General features: G+C 37.7%; 1 protein-coding gene across 4 annotated transcripts in view; it reads right to left on the minus strand.

The window, feature by feature from the left end:
- Nucleotides 1-21,383, minus strand: part of LOC111146997 (diaphanous related formin 3) — a 517,296-nt gene that overhangs the window by 446,846 nt on the left and 49,067 nt on the right. The gene's annotated exons all lie outside the window — the stretch shown is intronic.

The following is a 21,383-nucleotide window of genomic DNA, read 5'->3' on the forward strand; positions in this document are numbered from 1 at the left end:
GCAGAGTTGGCCTGAGATTCTCTATCTCCCTCTGCCTCTCCCCGCCACCCCCACATATGTGCGCTCTCTTTCTCTCACTGCTGCCACCACCCCCTGGGCCTGCACTGCCTCACTCAAATAGTCTTTAAAAATGTAAAAAGTTAGCAAGATGAGGCCTTCTTCCCACCATCTACGGTAAGTATCAAAACATAGGTACATGGTCACATCCGATTTTATAAGTTCACCTAAGCTCTTTTTTCTTCCTCTGGACCTTATGCTTCAAATACATCTGAATTGATTATAAAAAGACACCTAAGTATTTATTTGTTCTAGTTTTTATCATTTGATTGCTTAAACTTAGTGTTTACCAAAGGGCGAGGGGTGGGAACAGATCAGCTCACTTGACAAACATCCAATAAGCACTGTGAAGGCACTAAGGAGACAAGATGAGTAAAGTTGACTATCCATAGTCCACTACGATACTCTTACAAAAAATTATTATATCAAAGTTCTCATTAAAGAAGTTCTTATAGTTCTAATGAATCAACAATAAAACAAATATCAGAGTCACTCATTTAATCAGTAATAGAGGATATACGCAGTTAAAAAAAAGTTAGCAGGATCAAGAATCTACTCTAATGGAAGGCCAATCAACTCAGGAACTAGCCATAACTCAAGTAACTGAAATGTAAAATGAGAAAAGACCTTCACTAAATACTTTAGGGAGAGAAAAATAGAACATATTGACTCTTGCCTAGTGTTTTTAGAAAGAGCTTTATGGAATGGATTGCATTTCATCTTCATTTTGTAAAATATCTTTTTTTTTTTTTTAAGATTTTATTTATTTATTTGACAGAGAGATCACAAGTAGGCAGGAGACAAGCAGAGAGAGAGAGGGGGAAGCAGGCTCCCTGCTAAGCAGAGAGCCCGATGCGGGGCTCAATCCCAGGACCCTGAGATCATGACCCGAGCTGAAGGCAGAGGCTTACCCCACTGAGCCACCCAGGCGCCCCTTCATCTTCATTTTGGAGGCAGAAGAGGACTTTTAAGAAGGTAGAGCACATATTTGGAGGCAGAAGAGGGCTTTAAGCAGCTGGAGTACAAAGAAATAAGAGCAGTTTCTCAGTTCCCCTAATTCAGAGATTATTATGTCTGGAGGGAAATCTCAGTTTTGAAAAATATTCACCACTGTCAAGAAAACAGTTTTAACTTTTACTGTATGATTCTACTCAGTACAATGAAAAAGAAAGGAAGTAAAAAACATAAGGCTTTCACAGATACTCTGAGAGGACACACACAAAAAAAGAATCTACAAATAAAAATGAGAATTCCATAACATTACCAGATACCAAAATTCATAAACAAAAAGTGACAATATTCTTAGTTAAAAAAAAATTTTAAGATGGTTAAATATTAGAAATAAAGAATAAACCTAATAGATATGTTATGCCCCTAGGGAGAAAAATAAATATTTACTCTGTTAGGAACCAAAAAATCTAGAGATAACATATACAATAATCACAGATGGGAAAACTTAATATCACTAAATATCCATTTTTCCTAAATCAATAAATTCACTACGATTCCAGCCTGAATCCCAACAGGGTTTATAATGGAACTTAAATGATACTAAAATTAATATAAAAACAAGGCTCAAGAATAGTGAAGATGATTTTGAATAGAGGGAGGGGTCTTAGATAATAAGGCTTATTATACAGCTATAGTAATTAAGACAATGAATGTAAATGAGAGCTAGACAAATAGACTAATGGGCAAAATCAAACCTCCACAACAAATCCACATACGTGCGGGAACTTGATGTTTACTAGTAAAGTATGATAAATGAAAGGATAAGAAGGACTATTAAATCAGTGCTGACAGAAAAAACAGTTAATCCATGTAGAAAAAAAACTGCATCCATATCCCACAGAAATAAAGATACAGAATCCTGAAATACAGAACAGATCTATGATGTCAGTATTGAGAAGGATTACTTAAATATACAAAAGCCAATACCATAAGGAGATGGATAAATCGGACCCCATGGAATTTTATAGTTCTGTACTTTAATCCATCTACTCCTAAAGAAAGCAAAAAGACAAGACCCAGACTGGGACAAGGATGCTTTACAGCTGATAAACACACATGATCATTAGTCCAGATAGTGACAAATTCTACAAACCAATATGAAAAAAAAAAAAGACAAAAACCCCAGTAACAGGCAAAAGATATGAACAAGAAATTTATGAAGGAATAAACCAAAGGGCAGGTAAATGTGTGAGATGGTCAAAATTCTCATGATCATTAAAAAATGAATTATTTAAAGTAGGAGGTAACCTGTTTACAATGAACAGACTTATAATTAAAAAGCTTTATAGTACCAATGCAAACTCGGGGACATTCTACAAATTAACCAAGTGGAATCTTCAAAAATGTCAACTTCATAAAATACAAGACGGAACTGAGGACTGTTCCAAAATGAAGGAGATTTTAAAAAACAACAACTTGACAGCTGAATGAAACACATGATTTTAAACTATACTCTTTTCCTACAAAGACCACTTTGGTACTACAGAGAAAACGTGAACAGGGTCTGAGGATTAGTTGATAGAAATTGATCACTATTAACTTTCTGATTTGGGTGGTTACGGTGTGGTTATGTAGGAGGATTAAGGAATTAGGAGATTATGGAACATGGAGTCAGCGACCTACCAACAAATGGTTAAAAAAAAAAAAAGTTTCTGTATGTTGGTCATTGGTCAGAGAAAAAGTTTAACAGGAATGAAACCATCAGATTCTGGGTTTTATTCACCTTTGGAAATTAAGGAAGAAGAATGGAATTATGAATATATAAGTCACTTCAGTGATATCGGTGGTGGTGGTGGTTATGTTTTATTTTTTGTATATTTGAAATATCTTATTTTAAAAAAGCATCTTTCAACAAGTAGATTCAACATTATACAATGAAAATAGTTTCAAAAAATCAAACTGTGAATGCCTTTACTATTATCTATGTTTCCCCACACTAAAAGCCGATATATGTATTAAACAGGTCATCTAAGCTCTTAATACTAGTAGACACCTAAAGCACACGCTTAAGAGATAATGATGGCATTTTATAAATGTGCTCTCTCCCTTTTAGATAAAGGCTGACAAACATCTTCCCAAGAAAAGATTAGGGCATCACTATTCATACTTACGTACTCTGTGCAATTTAGGGACCATTTTTCTTCCATACTTACAAGTGATGACAGGAAGTCCAGAATTTAAAAACTTTGTCAGAATTATATCATCATTGGCACTCATTTAATCCCTGTTAATGATCACATCTAGATAGCTGACCTTTCTTGCATAGCTTTCATTCTTCCAGAGAGAAGTGAAAAATGAAACAGGAAGGGATGAATGCATGAAATCTCTCTTCCTATTCATTATTTTAATGTTTATGTGTAACTGAGAAAACTAGCAATTAAGGCTAATTTCCATCCAAACATAGAATTGCAGGTAAAAATAACATGGGATCTTAGAAATCTTAAAAGTTAGGAATATGCATTTAACAGGCAATTAAGATAACCAGTTGAATGATACTGCATTAATTTAATCTAGTAGGGAAGGCCTATCGAAATAACAAAGGATAAGTTCTACAAGGGATTACACACAAGCGGCTGTGAGAAGCAGGTTTAATGAGTACTAGGCCTGATAGAACATAGGAAAGCATCAAAGAAAAGTAATGTTTTGGCCAGGATTTAAAGTGTGAATAAGGATTCTTGAGCAGAGGTATGGAAGGGTAGATGGAAGTCCAGTGCAATTGCCAAGGGAAGAGGTAATGAAAGGTTCATCAGAGAAGAAACAAAATCAGGACCTATTAAGGACAAAAATGAATGCATGTGACCAATATCCGAGAGGTGGTCAAGAAGGATTCCCCAATCTCAGAGTCTCACTGTGGGCTTCTGAGAGAGAATTAAGGTAGAAATACTTTTGTGGGGGTATTTTGTTTAAAAAATATGACAGAAAGGTGAGGTCAACAAGATGGCAACATAGGTCATTGCCAAAGTCAATAATACCCTCCACAAAGGCCATTAACTCTCCATAGGCAAAACAGCACTGTGAAAATCCCAGAAACAAGGAATAAAGCTTTAGCATGCCCCTGCTAGATGGTGAAGACAGTATTAAAATCAAGTAAACAGGAAACAAACAAGTTCCAGTAACAATCCTAAAAAAAATAGAAGTCTATCAGCTGACAAAAAATTCCAAATAATCTTCTTTGAAGTGTTCTAAAACAATGCAGACAACTAAATGAAATTAGAAGGTAGTACGAGCAAAATGAAGTTCAAAGAAACCATCAAAAGGGGAATAAGAGAAAGTCAAGGTATTCAAAGATAAATCATTTGAAATTATCTAGTCTAAGGAGAAAATGAAAATAAAAAATGTCTATGTGGGGCACCTGGGTTGCTCAGTGGGTTAAAGCCTCTGCCTTCAGCTCAGGTCACGGTCTCAGGGTCCTGGGATTGGGCCTCACATTGGGCTCTCTGTTCAGTGGGGAGCCTGCTTCCCCTTCTCTCTCTGCCTGCCTCTCTGCCTACTTGTCATCTCTCTCTGTCAAAATAAATAAATAAAATTTTTTAAAAAAATGTCTATGGGACACTAACAAGAGAAACAAAATATCAAGTATAAACCTCTGCGGCGGTGGGGTGGGTGCAGATAAGAACAAGTCTACAATGATAAAGGCTAAAAATCTCCTTAACTTGGGGGGAGAAATGGACGTCCAGATTCAAAAGGTCCAAGGACTTCTACATAGGTTGAACCCAAAAAGCTACATTGAGACACATTATAATTAAATAGCCACAAGTCACACACAAAGAGAATTCTGAAAGCATAAGGAGGAAAAGGGACTAGTGACAAATAAGGGGACCCCATATGACTATTAGCAGATTACCCACTAAACACTTCATAAGCCAAATGAATGAAACATTCAAAGTGCTGAAAGAAAAAAGTCAACAAAGAATAGTATATCCAGCAAAGGTGTCCTTCAGAAATAAAGGAGAGATAGGACTTTCCCAAAACAAAAGCTGACTGAGTTCATCCCCAGTAACCTGTCTTATAAGAAATGCTAAAAGAGCTAATAATACATTATATGTCTATAAAAAAATTAAAAAATTAAAAAGTAAATAAATACATATTTATACATGTGTTAAAAAAAAAAAGAAATGCTAAAAGACATTCTCAAGCTGAAATAAAAGGACACTGATCCCTACAAAAATATATAGAAAAAGAAATAAGAAATCAATAAGAAAAAGTCAAATTCTGATTTTGCAAGTCATTTATGCTAGTTTTAAAAAGTCAAACCTATGAACTACAACTACAATTTGTTATTGTTACACAATACTAAAAGAAATGTCAATTGTAACACTCACAACCTAAAAGGTGAAAGTAGTATAAAGCTTTCATTTGCTATTAAAGTTGTCAGCATAAAGCAGGATATTTTAACTCTACGATATTTACTATAAGCCTCATGGTAACAATAAAGGAAAATCTTTTATATAGCACAAGGCTATAAAGGTGTTCATAACATGCTGCCATAAAAAGTCAATCACAAAAGACCACCACAATGAAAGAATTAAAAATCTAAAGGAAACAATTACCATGGCAACAGAAAGTCCTTCTCAATAAACACAAATGGATAAAATTCTCCCAAAAGACACAAAATGGCTGAATGGATTTTAAGAAGATCCAATAACATGCTGCCTACAAGAGAATCCCTTTAGCTGTAAGGGCATACATAGGCTGAGAGTAAAGGAATGAAAAAATGCATTCCAAACAAATGGTAACCAAAAGAAATCATTTTGGGGGCACCTGCATGGCTCAGGTCATATATCCCAGGGTACTGGGATCAACTCCCAGATCGCATCTAGCTCCTTGCTCAGCAGGGAGTTTGCTTCTCCCTCTCCCTCCCCACACTCATGCTTATGTATGATCTCTCTCGCTCTCACTTTCCTCAAATAAATAAGATCTTTAATTTTTTAAAAAATCAGTTTTATCAGAAAAAAACAATTCAGCTAAAACTGGTCGCAAAAGATGAAGACTATGTAATGGCAAAGGGATCAATTTGATCAATTCATCAGGAAGCTAAAAACAATTCTAACTATTTATGCTCCCAACATCTGAGAACATAATTATATCCAGTAGGTATTACAGAACTAAAGAGAAATTAACTGCAATACAATAGTTAAACAATATAATACCCCCACAATCTGATCCAGACAGAATTAGTCAGGAAAGAGCAAATTTGAACAATACTATAGAATGGATATATAGAAAGTCTACTATTCAGGAATAGCAAAATACTAATTCTTCTCAAACACACATAGAACATTTTCAGGATTTAGCATATGTTAGGCCACAAAACAAGCCTCAAAATTCAACAAGATAAAATATTATCAAGTATCTTCTCTGATCATGATGGTGAGACACTAGAAAACAGTAACAAGAGGAAAGCTGTAAATTCAAATATGTGGAAATTTTACAACACCATCTTGCACAATCAATGGGACAAAGAAGAAATGAAAAGGGAAAAATAAAACTACCTGAAGACCAATGAAAACAAAATCACAACGTACCAATACCAGTAGGATACAGCCACAGCAGTATGACACAACCTTACAGCAATAAATACCTACATTAAAAAAGAAATATTTCAAATTAGGGCCACCCAGGTGGCTCAGTCGTTGAGCCGCCAACTCTTGGTTCAGGTCAGGTCATGATCTCAGAGCATCCGGGTCAGCGCTCATCGGGGAGTTGGCTTAAGGATTCTCTCTCTTTCCCCTCAGTCCCTCCCCAGAGAGAGAGAGAGAGAGAGAGAGAGAGAGAGAGTGTGTGTGTGTGTGTGTGTGTGTGTGTTTATACTCTCTCTCCCCCTAAAATAAATAAATCCTTAAAGAAATATCCCAAATTAACAAGCTGGCTTTATAGCTCAAGGAAGAAATAAACTCAGCCCAAAGTTAAAGACATAATAAAGATTAGAACGGATTAGAAAATATTTTAGGAGTGCCTGAGTGGCTCAGTCATTAAGTGTCTGCCTTCAGCTCAGGTCATGATCCCAAGGTCCTGGGATCCAGCCCTACATCAGGCTCCCTGCTCAGTGGGAGGCCTGCCTCTCCCACTCCCCTGCTTGTGTTCCCTCTCTCGCTGTGTCTGTTTCTCTGTCAAATAAATAAATAAAATCTTTAAAAAAAATTTTAAAAAGAAAATATTTTTTAAATGGGGGAAAAAATCATGAAACAAAGAGGTAGATTTGAAAAGGGAAAAAAAATGATCAACTCAAAGAGAAACACTCAGTGTTCTGAGTATTCAGAAATTACCCTTCTCTTGCCAGCTAAAACTCAAAGCTGCAACCCTTCTGAGGACTGCTTTCATGAGCAAGCTTCAGTTCTGGAAGCTGGAAGTCTAAGATCAGGATGTCAGCATGGTCAGATCTGCTGTTCTCAGATCAAGGCACATAGTCCAGCTTACTGTGACACCCAGAGTGTGATCACCGGGATATCTTATGAGTGGATGGAAGGGTGCACCTTGCCTGGGTCATGGATGATATATTCAGTTATAGATCCCTTCAACCACCTTTCACCAAAATGACTAGGAGGAGAAACACCCAACAGAGGAAAAATCCAGAGATTGTGCCCTCTGCCACAGAACTACTGGATATGGACATAAACAGTATTCGGAAAGGGAATTCAGGGTAACAATTATCTAGGCAATGGATAGGTTGGAGAAGACCATTAGTGACAACATAGAATCTCTAAGGGAGGAAGTGAGAGCTGATCTGGCAGAAGTTAAAAATGCTATCAATGAGATCCAATCTAATCTAAATACTCTATCAGCTAGAGTAACCCAAGGCAGAAGATAGAATTAGTGATCTGGAAGATAAACTAATAGAAAAGAAGAATAAGGAGGAGGCCTGGAACAAACAGCTTAGAAGCCATGAAAACCGAATTAGGGAAATAAATGATGCCATGAAATGTTCCAGCGTCAGAATTATTGGGATCCCTGTGGGGGTAGAGAGAGAGAGAAGACTAGAAGATATAGTTGAACACACTCTGGATGAAAATTTCCCTAATCTGGGGAATGGAACAAGTGTCCGTGTCCTAGAGGCAAGACCAATGAGTCTAGAAAGACATCCAGACACTTAATTATGAAATTCACAAATCATAATTTCAGACAGAAATTCTTAAGGACAGCTAGGGCGAAGAGATTCCTTACATACAGAGGAAGGACCATCAGAATAACATTAGACCTGTCCACAGAAACCTAGCAAGCCAGAAAGGGCTGGCAAGACATATTCAGGGCACTAAATGAGAAGAACATGCAGCCAAGAATACTTCATCCAACAAGGCTGACATTCAAAATGGATGGACAGATAAAAAGCTTCCAAGACCAGCAAGGTTTAAAAGGGTATGCGACCACCAAGCCAGCACTACAAGAAATATTAAGGGGAGGGGGAGGTTCTATAAAAGAAGAACCCAAGAGTAACATAGAACAGAAATACACAGAGACAATCTATAGAAACAAGGACTTCAAAGCAACACGAGGTCAATAAAAACTTACCTTTTAATAATCACTCTTGACGTGAATGGCCTAAATACTCCCATAAAATGGCACAAGGTTGCAGGTTGGATAAAACGACAGACCTGTCCATATGCTGTCTACAAGAGACACATTTGGAACCTAAAGATATATCCAGACTGAAAGTGAAGGGATAGAGAAGCATCTTTCATGTCAATGGACCTCAAAAGAAAGCTGGGGTACTGATTCTCATATCAGATAAATTAGATTTTTAAGCTAAAGTCAGAGATACAGAAGGACACTACATTTTTAGAAGGTCTATCCACCAAGAAGATCTAACAATTGTAAATATTTATGCCCCCAATATGGGAGCAGCCAACTACTTAAGCCAACTGCTAATCAAAATAGTCAGGTGCCTGGGTGGCTCAGTGGGTTAAGCCACTGCCTTCGGCTCAGGTCATGATTTCAGGGTCCTGGGATCGAGCCCCACATCGGGCACTCTGCTCAGCAGGAAGCCTGCTTCCCCCCCTCTCTTCTCTGCCTGCCTCTCTGCCTACATGTGATCTCTGTCAAATAAATAAAATCTTTTAAAAAATAAATAGTCATATTAATATGAATACATTAACAGTAGGGGATCTTAACATGCCACTCTCAGTAATAGACAGATCATCCAAGCAGAAAATCAATAAAGAAACAAGAGCTTTAAATGATGCACTGGACCAGATGGACCTCACAGATATACACAGAACATTCCACCCTAAAACAACAGAATACTCATTCTTCTCGAGTGTACATGGAACTTTCTCCAGAATAGACCACATACTGGGTCACAAATCAGGGCTCAACCAATATCAAAAGATTGAGATTATTCCCTGAATATGCTCAGACCACAGTGCTTTGGAAGTGGAACTCAACCACAAGAAAAAGTCTGGAAGGAATTCAAACACTTGGAAGCTAAATTCCACCTTGCTTAACAATGTTTAGATCAACCAGGAAATCAAAGAAGAACTTAAGCAATTCATGAAAACCAATGAGAATGAAGACACTTCAGTCCAAAATCTGTGGGATACAGCAAAGTCGGTCCTAACGGGGAAATACATAGCCATCTAAGCCTCACTCAAAAACACTGAAAAATCCAGAATACAAAAATTGAAAAATCCAGAATTCAAAAAATTGAAAAATCTAGCTCTCTTTACACCTTAAAGAACTGGAAAATCAACAACAAATTAAGCCAACCCCACACACAAGAAAGGAAATAATCAAGATTAGAGCAGAGATCAATGAGTTAGAAAATAGAGATACAGTAGAACACATCAAAGAAACTAGAAGCTGGTTCTTTGAAAGAAAAAATAAGATCGATAAATCTAATCTAATCCAAACCAATCCAAAAAGAGAGAGAGGACCCAACTTAATAAAATTGTGAATGAGAAGGGAGAGATCACAACTAACACCAAGGAAACAGAAATAATGATTTGAAATTATTATCGACCGTTATATGCCAATAAGTTAAGAGACCTAGAAGAAATAGATGCATTCCTAGAAATCTATAAACTTCCAAAACTGAATCAGGAAGAAATTGACAACTTGAATAGGCCAATATCTAGTAACGATATTGAAGCAGTGACCAAAACCCTCCCAAGAGCCCAGGACTTGATGGATTCCCTGGGGAACTCTACCAAAATTCAAAGAAGAAATAATACCTATTCTCCTGAAGCTGTTTCAAAAAACAGAAAAAGAAGGAAAACTTCCAGACTCTTTCAATGAAGCAAGCATTACCCTGATCCCCAAACGAGGCAAAGACCCCACCAAAAATGAGAATTTCAAACCAATATCCCTGAGGCATATGGGTGCTAAGATTCTCAACAAGATCCTAATAGGATCCAATAGTACATTAAAAAGATTATCCACCATGACCAGGTGGGATTTATCCATGGGAAGCAAGGGTGGTTCAATATTCCCAAATCAATTAATGAGATAGAACGAATCAATATGGGAAAAGAGAAGAACCACATGGTCCTCTCAATTGATGCAGGAAAAGCATTTCACAAAATACAGCATCCGGTCCTGATTAAAACGATTCAAAGTATAGGGATATGGGGAACATTCCTCAACTTCATAAAACCTATCTATGAAAAAGCCACAGTGAGTATCATCCTCAGTGGGGAAAAGCAGACAGCCTTCCCTTTGAGATCACGTACACGACAAGGACGCCCACTCTTGCCATTGTTGTTCAACACAGTACTAGAAGTCCTATCAACAGCAATTAGACAACAAAAAGAAATAAAATGTATTCAAATTGGCAAAGAAGAAATCAAACTCTCTCTCTTTGTGGATGACATGATACATTCTATGGAAAACCCAAAAGACTCCACCCCCAAACTACTAGAACTCATACAGCAATTCAGTAATGTTGCAGGATACAAAATCAATGCATAGAAATCTGTTGCTTTCTTATAAACTAATAATGAAAATATAGAGAGGGAAATGAGAAAATCGATTCCCTTTACTATAGCACCAAGAATGAGAAGATAGCTTGGAATAAACCTAATGAAAGAGGCAAAGGATCTGTACTCAAGGAACTACAGAACACTCATGAAAAAAATAGAATAAGACACAAAAAGATGGAAAAGCATTCCATGCTCATGGGTTGGAAGAATAAACATTGTTAAAATGTCTATACTGCTCAGAGCAATCTATACTTTTGATGCCATCCTGATCAAAATTCACTGACATTTTTTGAAGTGCTGGAACAAACAATCCTAAAATTGGTATGGAACCAGAATAGACCTCAAATTGCTACGGAAATGTTGAAAAACAAAACTGGGGCATCACATTGCTTGATTTCAAGCTTTACTACAAAGCTGTGATCACCAAGACAGCATGGTACTGGCACAAAAATAAATACATAGACCAGTGGAACAAAGTAGAGAGCCCAGATATGGACCTGCAACTCTATGGTCAAATAATCTTCGACAAAGCATGAAAAAATATACAGTGGAAAAAAGACAGGCCCTTCAATAAATGGTGCTAGGAAAGCTATATGTAGTTTTCAGACAGCTATATGTAGAAGAATGAAATTCAACCATTCTCTTACACCATACACAAAGATAAACTCGAAATGGATAAAAGACCTCAACGTGAGGCAGGCATCCATCAGAATCCTAGAGGAGAACATAGATAGTAACCTCTTCAACAACGGCCACAGCAAATTCTTTCAAGACATGTCTCCAAAGGCAAAGGAAACAAAAGCAAAAATGAACTTTTGGGACTTCATCAAGCTCAAAAGCTTCTGCACAGCAAAGGAAACAGTCAACAAAACAAAGAGGTAACCCACAGAATGAATGGAAGAAGATATTCACAAATGATACTACAAATGGCTGATATCCTAGATCTATAAAGAACTCCTCAAATTCAACACACACAAAACAGATAATCATGTCAAAAAATGGGCAGAAGACATGAACAGACACTTCTCCAAAGAAGACATACAAATGACTAACAGACACATGAAAAAATGTTCATCATCATTAGCCATCAGGGAGATTCGAACCAAAACCACATTGAGATACCACCTTATACCAGGTAGAATGGCCAAAATCAACAAGACAGGAAACAACAAGTGTTGGAGAGGATGTGGAGAAGGGGGAACCCTCTTACACTGTTGGTGGGAATGCAAGTTGGTGCAGCCACTTTGGAAAACAGTGTGAAGATTCCTTAAGAAATTAAAAACAGAGCTACCCTATGACCCTGCAATTGCACTACTGGGTATTTACCCCAATGATACAGATGTAGTGAAAAGAAGGGCTGTCTGTACCCCAATGTTCATTGCTGGGTGGCAGCAATGACCACAGTCGCCAAACTGTGGAAAGAGCCAAGATGCCCTTCAACAGATAAAATGGCCCATATATACAATGGAGTATTATGCTTCCAGCAGAAAGGATGAATACCCGACTTTTGTATCAACATGGATGGGACTGGAGGAGATTATGCTGAGTGAAATAAGTCAAGCAGAGAAAGTCAATTATCATATGGTTTCACTTACTTGTGGAGCATAAGGAATAATACTGAGGACATTGGGAGATGGAGAGGAGAAGTGAGTTGGGGGCAATCAGAGGGGAAGACAAACCATGAGAGACTGAACACTGAGAAACAAACTGAGGGTTTTGGAGGGGAGGTGGGTGGGGCGTTGGGTGAGCCTGGTGATTCCTTAAGAAATTAAGGAGGTATTAAGGAGGGCATGTATTGCATGGAACATTGGGTGTGGCGCATATTAAAAAAAATAAAAAATAAAAAAAAAAAGAGAGAACACTCAGATCAGAAATCAGAGAGGACATATTACAAATCCTATCACCAATACACAGAGGGTCATAAGAGACTACTCTAAACTATATATACACACCAACGAATTGGACAACCTATAAGAAAGGGATAAATTCCTACAAACGCACAACTTACCAAGATCGAATCATGAAGAAACAAAAAATCTGAACACACCAATAGAACACTGAAGTTTAATCAATAACGAAAACTGCCCAAAGTCAAGACTGGATGGTTTCACTAGGTAACCAAACATTTAAAGAAGAATTAACACCCACTTTCCTCAAACTCTTCCAAAAGACTGAAGAAGAGGGAAAGAGGGAATACTCCCTAACTCTTTACCAAGCCATCATTACCCTAATGCCAAGCCAGACAAGGACACTTCAAGAATAATCTAAGCCATTATCACCAATGAATTTGGATGCAGAAACTCTTTTAATTTTTTATTTTTTTATTAACATATAATGTATTATTAGCCCCAGGGGTACAGGTCTGTGAATCGCCAGGTTTACACACTTCACAGCACTCACCATAGCACATACCTTCCCCAGTGTCCATAACCCCACCATCCTCTCCCTACCCCCCTCCCCCCCAGCAACCCTCAGTTTGTTTTGTGAGATTAACAGTCTCTTATGGTTTGTCTCCCCCACATCCTATCTTGTTTCATTTATTCCCTTCCTACCCCACAAACCCCCCACATTGCCTCTCAACTTCCTCATATCAGGGAGATCATATGATAATTGTCTTTCTCTGATTGACTTATTTCGCTAAGCATAATACCCTCTAGTTGCATCCATGTCATCGCAAACAGCAAGATTTCATTTCTTTTGATGGCTGCATAGTATTCCATTGTATATATATACCACATCTTCTTTATCCATTCTAGAAGCAGAAACTCTCAACAAAATACTAGCAAGCTAAATTAAACAGTACATTAAAAGGACTGTACACCACAGAAAAGTAGGATTCATCTGACGAAATTCAACATCCATTCGTGATAAAAACTCAGTGAACTGGGAATAGAAGCAGACCTCAACATATTAAAGGCCGTATAAAAAGCCCATAGTCCACCTGTACTCAAATGGTTATAGACTGAAAGCTTTTTCTCCAAGATCATGAAACAGATAAGGATGCCTACTCTCACCTAAAGCAACCTAGTACTCTAAGTCATAGCCAGAGCAGAAGCAAGAAATAAAAAGCAACCAGATTGAAAAGGAAGAAGTAACGCTGTCACATATTTACAGAGGATATTATATATAGAAAACCCTGAGGGCTCCACCAAAAAAACTGAGAACAGATGAATTCAGTAAAGTGGCAGGATATAAAATCAACACACAAAAATCAGACGCATTTCTATACAGTAACAGTGAACTATCTGAAAAAAAAAATTAAACAATCTCATTTACAATAGGATGAAAGTCAATAAAGCAAGAATAAATTTAGGGAGGTAAAAGATCTGTACATGTAAAGCAATGGTGAAAAATATGAGTACACAAATAAATGGGAAAACATTTTATGCTCATAGGTAACAATTAGTATTGTTAAAATATCCATCCTACCTAAAGCCATCTATAAAGTAAATGCAATCCCTATCAAGATTCCAACCACATTTTTATATAAATAGGAAAAACAGTCTTACACTGTTTTTTATGGAACCACAGAATACCATGATTAACCAAAGCAGTCTTGAAAAATAAAGCTGGAGGGATCATGCTTAATGACTTCAAACTATATTACAAAACTACAGTAACCAAAATACTATACTGGCATAAAAACTGATACATAGATCAATGCAAATGAATCAAGAGCCCAGAAAGAAACCATACATATATGGTCAACTAATATTTGACAAGAAAGCCAAGAATACCTAATGGGAAAGATGGTCTCTTCAATAAATACAGTTGGGAATACTGGTTAACCACAGACAAAAAAGAAACATACAACTAGACCCCTACATTACACCACTCAAAAATTAATTCAAAATGTATTAAAGACATAAATTTAAGACCTAAAACTATAGAACTCCAAGAAGAAAATACAGGGGGAAAGTTCATGGACATTGTTTTGGGTAATGCTTTTTGGATAGGACAAAAAAAAAGCACAAGCAATAAAAACAAAAATAAGCAAGTAGGCTTTCATCAAATTTGCACAGCAAAAAAGCCATCAACAAAATGAAAAGGCAACCTCAGAATAGGAGAATATATTTACGAACCACACATCTGACAAAAGGTTAATATACAAAATATATAAGGAACTCCTACAACTCAAACAAAGAAATCTTATTAAAAAGTGAGAACAGGGGTACCTGGGTGGCTCAGTGGGCTAAAGCCTCTGCCTTCAGCTCAGGTCATGATCCCAGAGTCCTGGGATCAAGCCCCACATCAGGCTCTTTGCTCGGCAGGGAGCCTGCTTCCTCCTCTCTCTCTCTCTCTGCCTGCCTCTCTGCCTACTTGTGATCTCTGTCAAATAAATAAAACCTTAAAAAAAATAAAAAAGTGAGAACATAATAAACCTCTATTCCAAAGATGATAAAGAAGTGGCTAAATTCTTCATCACTAATCAGCAAGAAAATCCAAATAAAAAACCACAAGAGGGGCGCCTGGGCGGCTCAGTGGGTTAAAGCCTCTGCCTTCAGCTCAGGTCATGACCCCAGAGTCCTGGGATCGAGCCCCGAGTCAGGCTCTCTGCTCAGCGGGGAGCCTGCTTCCTCCTCTCTCTCTATGCCTGCCTCTCTGCCTACCTGTGATCTCTGTCAATTAAATAAATAAATAAATCTTTAAAAAACAAACAAACCACAAGAGGTATCACTTCATACCTGTTAAAATGGCAGTTATCAAAAGGATATCAAGTGTTAGTGAGAATGAAGAAGTGGGAACCCACATGCACTGTTAGTAAGAATGTAAATTATTACAGGCACTGTGAAAAATAGTACAGATATTCCAAATTAATTAATTAATTAATTAATTAAAAAAACCAGAACTTCTGTCTGATCTCAGCAGTCCCACTTCTGGGTACGCATCCAAAGAAAATGAAAATCACTCTCTGGAAGAGATACCTGTACCTCCATGTTTACGGTACTATTTATGAAACTAAAATGAAAAAAAAAACTAAGTATCAGTTCAGATAAATGAATAAAGAAACTAGTGTATACATATACATAATAGAATATTACTCAGCCGTAAGAAAGGAAATGCTGCCATTTGCAACAGTATGGATGAACCCCAAGGGCATTACACTAGGTGAAATAAGTCAAAGAAATACTACATAGTATTACTTACATGTGCAATCTAGAAGTAACAAACTCCCAGAAACAGATTAGTGGCTGCCCGGAGCTGGTGAATGAAGTGGATGAAGGAAGCTGGAGAGAAGTGGATGAAGGCGGTCAAAGAGTACAATTTACAGTTCTAAGACTAACAAATTCTGAGGATCTAATGTACAACTTGGTCAATCTAATGCTGTATTGTATATTGAAAATTGCTCAAAGTCAGTCTTGAAAGTTCTTTTTTTTAATTTATTTATCTGAAGGGGTGGGGAAGGGCAGAGGACGAGAAACCCTCAAGCTGATTCCCCGCTGAGTGCAGAGCCCAAGAAGAGATGGGGCTGGATCCCAGGACCCTGACATCATGACCTGAGCTGAAATCAAGAGTTGGACACTCAACCGACTGAGCCATTCAGGCTCCCCTAAATCTTAAAAGTTCTGACTGTGGGACTGAGGGTGAGGTATGGTAACTAAATGAGGTGACAGACATGTTAACTATCCTTACTGTGATAATCATTTAGAAATATATATGCTCCAATCACTATGTAGTACACTTGAAACTAACATTGTGTGTCAACTGTACTTCAATAAAATAAATATCTGGGCCATTATAAAGCATATATATATATATATATACACATATATATATATGCATTAATCAAGTAACATTGTATCATTGTATACCTTAAGCTTACACAATGTTATATAGGTCAATTGTATCTCAGTAAAGTTGGAAAAATATCAAAAGAAAAGAATGAGATCAGTTTCTGGTTTGTTGAGGTTTAGCATCTTTTACAGAGTTTGATTATAGCTGCTCTTGCAAAGACAGCAGAGCATCAGAATACTGGGGATATTCTAACATGAAAGGGCTCCCATCCCCCATGAGAAATGTGAAAGGAACCAAAGTGGACAAAGAAAAGATAAGAGGACCAGAGGTAACGCCCTGAGGAAATGAAAATCAGAATCAGGAAACCTAGAATGGAACCTGGTAAAAACTGTGCAGAAAACAGGACAATCAGAAGGAAAGGAATATCATGGTAACTAAAGGAAAGAGAGCTGCAGACAAGAGGGAGTGGAATGTATTACATATAAGATCTAATGATTAGAAAGCCACTTACAGTTAGGAGGGTAAATCTGGAATAGCAAGAAAGAATCAAGTAGTTTATACTCCCTAGAGGGCAACTTCTGAAGGGAATGAGATAAAGGACAAGAGCAAGGGCCAAAGGATACATCAGCTTCCCGTGGGCAGGATGTACATCCCAGGGAAGCAGCAGTCCTGGGCCTCTGAGAGGTCCTGCATCCAGAAGGCGACTCCTGCAGAGGAACAGGCTCACGGAAAACCAGGGCAGAAGACCAAAGGATACATCACCAATGACAGTGACAAGGGAACTGCGGGTGAGACTGGGCACCAGGGAGCACAAAAATGCTACAGAAGAAAAGAATCAGCATCTGTAATTTCCTACACCTGTAAAAGGCAGAACAGTTCCCCACGTCCATGCCCTAATCTCTGGTCCTATAAATGAGTTACATTACCTGTTAGAAGGGGACTCTGCAATACTATACTGGGTCATCTGGGTGAGCCTAATCTAATACAGGAGTCCTTCAAAGCAGAGAACTTTCTGTAGAGGGAGACAAGAGATGCCACAGGAGGAGAAGGCATAGAAATTTTAAACAGGAGATGGATTTCATATAACAGAGAGGTAGGGGCCCACACAAACGATAGGAAAGAGGCCTTTGGGAGCTAAGGCAGCCGCCAGAGGACAACCAGGACCTCAGTCCTACAACAGCGAGGAACTGGATTCTGCCACCATGAACTTGGAAGAGGTTCTTCCCAAAGCATCCGGTAAGATCCCAGCCATTTGGACATAGATTTTAACCTTGTGAAACCTGAGAAACCAGGTGAGTCAACCTGGACTTTGACTTGCAGAACTAGGAGACAGTATGTTGGCGTTTAAGCCATCAAAAACCATGGTAATTTGTTACAGCAGCAATAAAAACCAACATCACCCAGAGCACCAAGGACAGATTATAAACACCCTAGACCAGAAGCAAACTCTTATTCCTTCTCTCCTCACCTCCCATGTAGTCCTGGAGGAAATAGTTGGCAGTCTGGAGAGTAGAGCACAGCCAAGTAAGGTAGAGAAACAAAAGAGGCCAAGCTCACTCCCTAACCACTGCCCCAACTAGAGACCTGAAGTAAAGCCAGCCTGTAAGGGGGGAAAGGGAGAGCTATTTTTTAGATCAAAATTATTTTATAATTTTTTTCTGTTTAATCTCAAAGCCAAAAGAAAGTCTGAGACCCACCTGGGATTTCACCAGGAGCACAAGAATAAGCCAAGGGGGCTGATACAAAGAGGCAACAGCTACAATGATCAAGTCACTTTCAGCTTGTATCTACCATGCTCAAATCATTCAAAAACCAGTTAACATAGACCTACGGTGAGTCCAATAGTAAGCACTGAAACTTGACTTCCAGAAATCAAAGTTGTATATACAAGATGTTCACATAGCTATTTCACAAAGCTAGATCCACACAGAAACCAATAGGGGCTTTCGGATAACAATTCCACTTTTACCAAAAGACAAATGGGAAAAAGAGCCCTTAAGTAGTCTCAACATTCATCACTGCTTAAAAAAATAAGGCTCGACCCAACCTCGACCGAAAAACCCAATAAACTATTTCCCAGAGACCAAGTAAATCCATCTCTAAAATAAACATGAAAGGATTACAAATATTCAAACATTATACCCTTAACTCTCACTATCAAGTCAGCACACTGAAGACTATTTAAAAAAAAAAAAAAAAGGTTCTGTAAGAACAGTTTTTACTTTATGTAAAAATTACTTCAATACCTTTGATAAAGTTAAATAAGTTTTTAAAAATTGCACAATATCAAAACTAGGAATTTAGATGTAAATTTTAAATGATAGAAAATCCCTGTAGCGGCAAATGCCAAGACGTTAAGATTGCAGATTTGATGAGGCTTCTTCGAAAGGACAGAGGTACGATGGACAGGAGTGCCTAGATGGCGCAGTTGGTTAAGTGACAACTCTTGATTTCCGCTGAGGTCATGATCGCAGGGTCACATATTGTGGGACTCCGCACTCAGCAGGGAGTCTGCTCAAGATTCTCTCTGTCCCTCCATCTTCTGCCCCTCCCCTGCTCTCTCACTCTTCCACTCACTAAACAAATAAAAGTTAAAAATTTTAAGAAGTACTAGATATGTAAGTAAAAATAAAAGAATTCAAACTCAACGCTTCATCTAGCGTTCTCTACAGACATAGACCAGCTTTAAATTTGTCAAAAATGAAGCACCCTGTAAAGCCTGACAGATATCACTCATCTACATTTAGGGAAGGGAAGAGAACTTCCTCAACTCCAGAACCATCAGTGGATTTTCCCCTACAATGTATTGTCAGTCAAGCAATCAGAAAGGGAAGAAGAACCTAATTCCTTTTTATTTTTTTTTTTTAAAACAAGACCTTAGTTCTCACAAACTCACTTAGCAAACTGGGCAGCTCTGACCCATCAAAAATTTCATTTTACTGCTGCTGAGTAAAATGAGTTTGATTGCAAATGATTTTCTGCCAACAAGGATACCTGTTTAGATTTAACAAGTGATCGGGCCCAGTTATTAAATATGTATTGTGTAAACACTTCAGAAATGTCAATATCCTTCTGCCCTATTCATAACTACAAACACTGAAAGTCTTACCCTTCTCTGGGTAACTGACCCTTTTCACAGTAACTGAAAAATACCTCCAGTAATCACAGTCAGTACAGAATACCGTGAACTGTATTCAGTACTCCCGGTAGCTATACTTTTAATGGCTTGTGGTGTTAAGATGTGGCCTCGTAAACACCTTACATTAATAGCCTACTCACTCATACTCAGATGCCACTAGCAATCATGATCAAAAAGAAAAACATCTTAACAAAGTAGTCACCAGGAAATGAAAGTAGTACCATTCTAGAATCCCCTAGGTAATTCAGGTCAGTGGTTCCACATATAGTACATGGAATGAGAAGGGAGCTAAGGGCACTTTATTATCTTGAGTCCTCCAACGTGCTATTGAAGAGAACTATAATTATACAAGCCTCATTAACAGAGGCAAAGGCCAGCAAAATATAAAACAAAAACAAAAGTCCTCCCTTTGGTGGCACATACGCTAAAACTGGGGGGAAAGAAAAGGTTTTTTGTTCAAGGCTAAAATGATACCAACTCATGGAGACAAAAGAGTTAATAAGGAGTTATACATATGTGGTTAATTAAAAACAAAATTAGTCCTTCATCAAGAGCTGACATAATAGGTAAGAATGTCCCAAGTCTAGGGCTCATGCAAAACAATACTAACATATGCTCAGTGATGAAAAGTTAGGAATCACTAACACTAATTAATCCTATGGAGACACAAACTAGGCATTCTCTCTTTCTGGGCCTTCTAAAGCTCCATGTATAACACTGAACACAAATATTTGATGAATAGAAAATAAGGCAATATAAGGGTAAATATTTTGTTGATCCCAGTTGAATAATGAGGAAACCAGCTATTAACTTTCTCAAATTTCAAATACATTTTATACACTAAATAAGTCAATTTCCCTAAAAACTAATAAGGCTGTCAAAAACAATAGAGGAATAGAGAAAATAAATCCTGAGTTGAAATATTACACAACTCTTCAAAATGGTATAAAAAAATCCTCTCATAATCGGCCCTAAATTATCACTCCAGTCTAATTTTTCAAACCTCTCACACATTCCCCCTGAGCTATTTGTACCTCGCTCTGTCTTGGTTCACTGTCATTTCCCCATCTTAAGAGAATGCCCTTTCCCTCTGCTTATTCCAACCCTATAAGGCCACACCTGCCTCTAAGTCCATCTGCTCCATGAAATTTTCCTAAGCTGCTATAATAACCTTTCAATTTTCGCTTCCCCTGAAGCTAATGAGGTATCTCAAAAATTAATTTCTTCCTACTCTGACTTACACGGAACTTAACCATTAATTAGAACCCTCTGGCATTTCTTACTCATTTAATTCTTCAAAATGTTTATTTTGATTCCTCCAAGATAAGCAACTTGAGGGTAAGAACTATATGAAAAACTATTTAGATGCAATTAGCATTCATTTTGTGATAAATTATTTTGAACGTACTTAACACAGTGGGTTTTTGGTCAAATTAGTTTACCCATGAGCAGAGTCAGGATCACCATTTATTGGAACCAACCAAAGGCAGCTTCTACAGCACTGTCTCCACCAGAAAAGACACACCCCA

Source organism: Enhydra lutris, unplaced genomic scaffold (genome assembly GCF_002288905.1).
Source record: "Enhydra lutris kenyoni isolate GAN:26980312 unplaced genomic scaffold, ASM228890v2 scaffoldscaffold15, whole genome shotgun sequence".
NCBI lineage: Eukaryota > Metazoa > Chordata > Mammalia > Carnivora > Mustelidae > Enhydra > Enhydra lutris.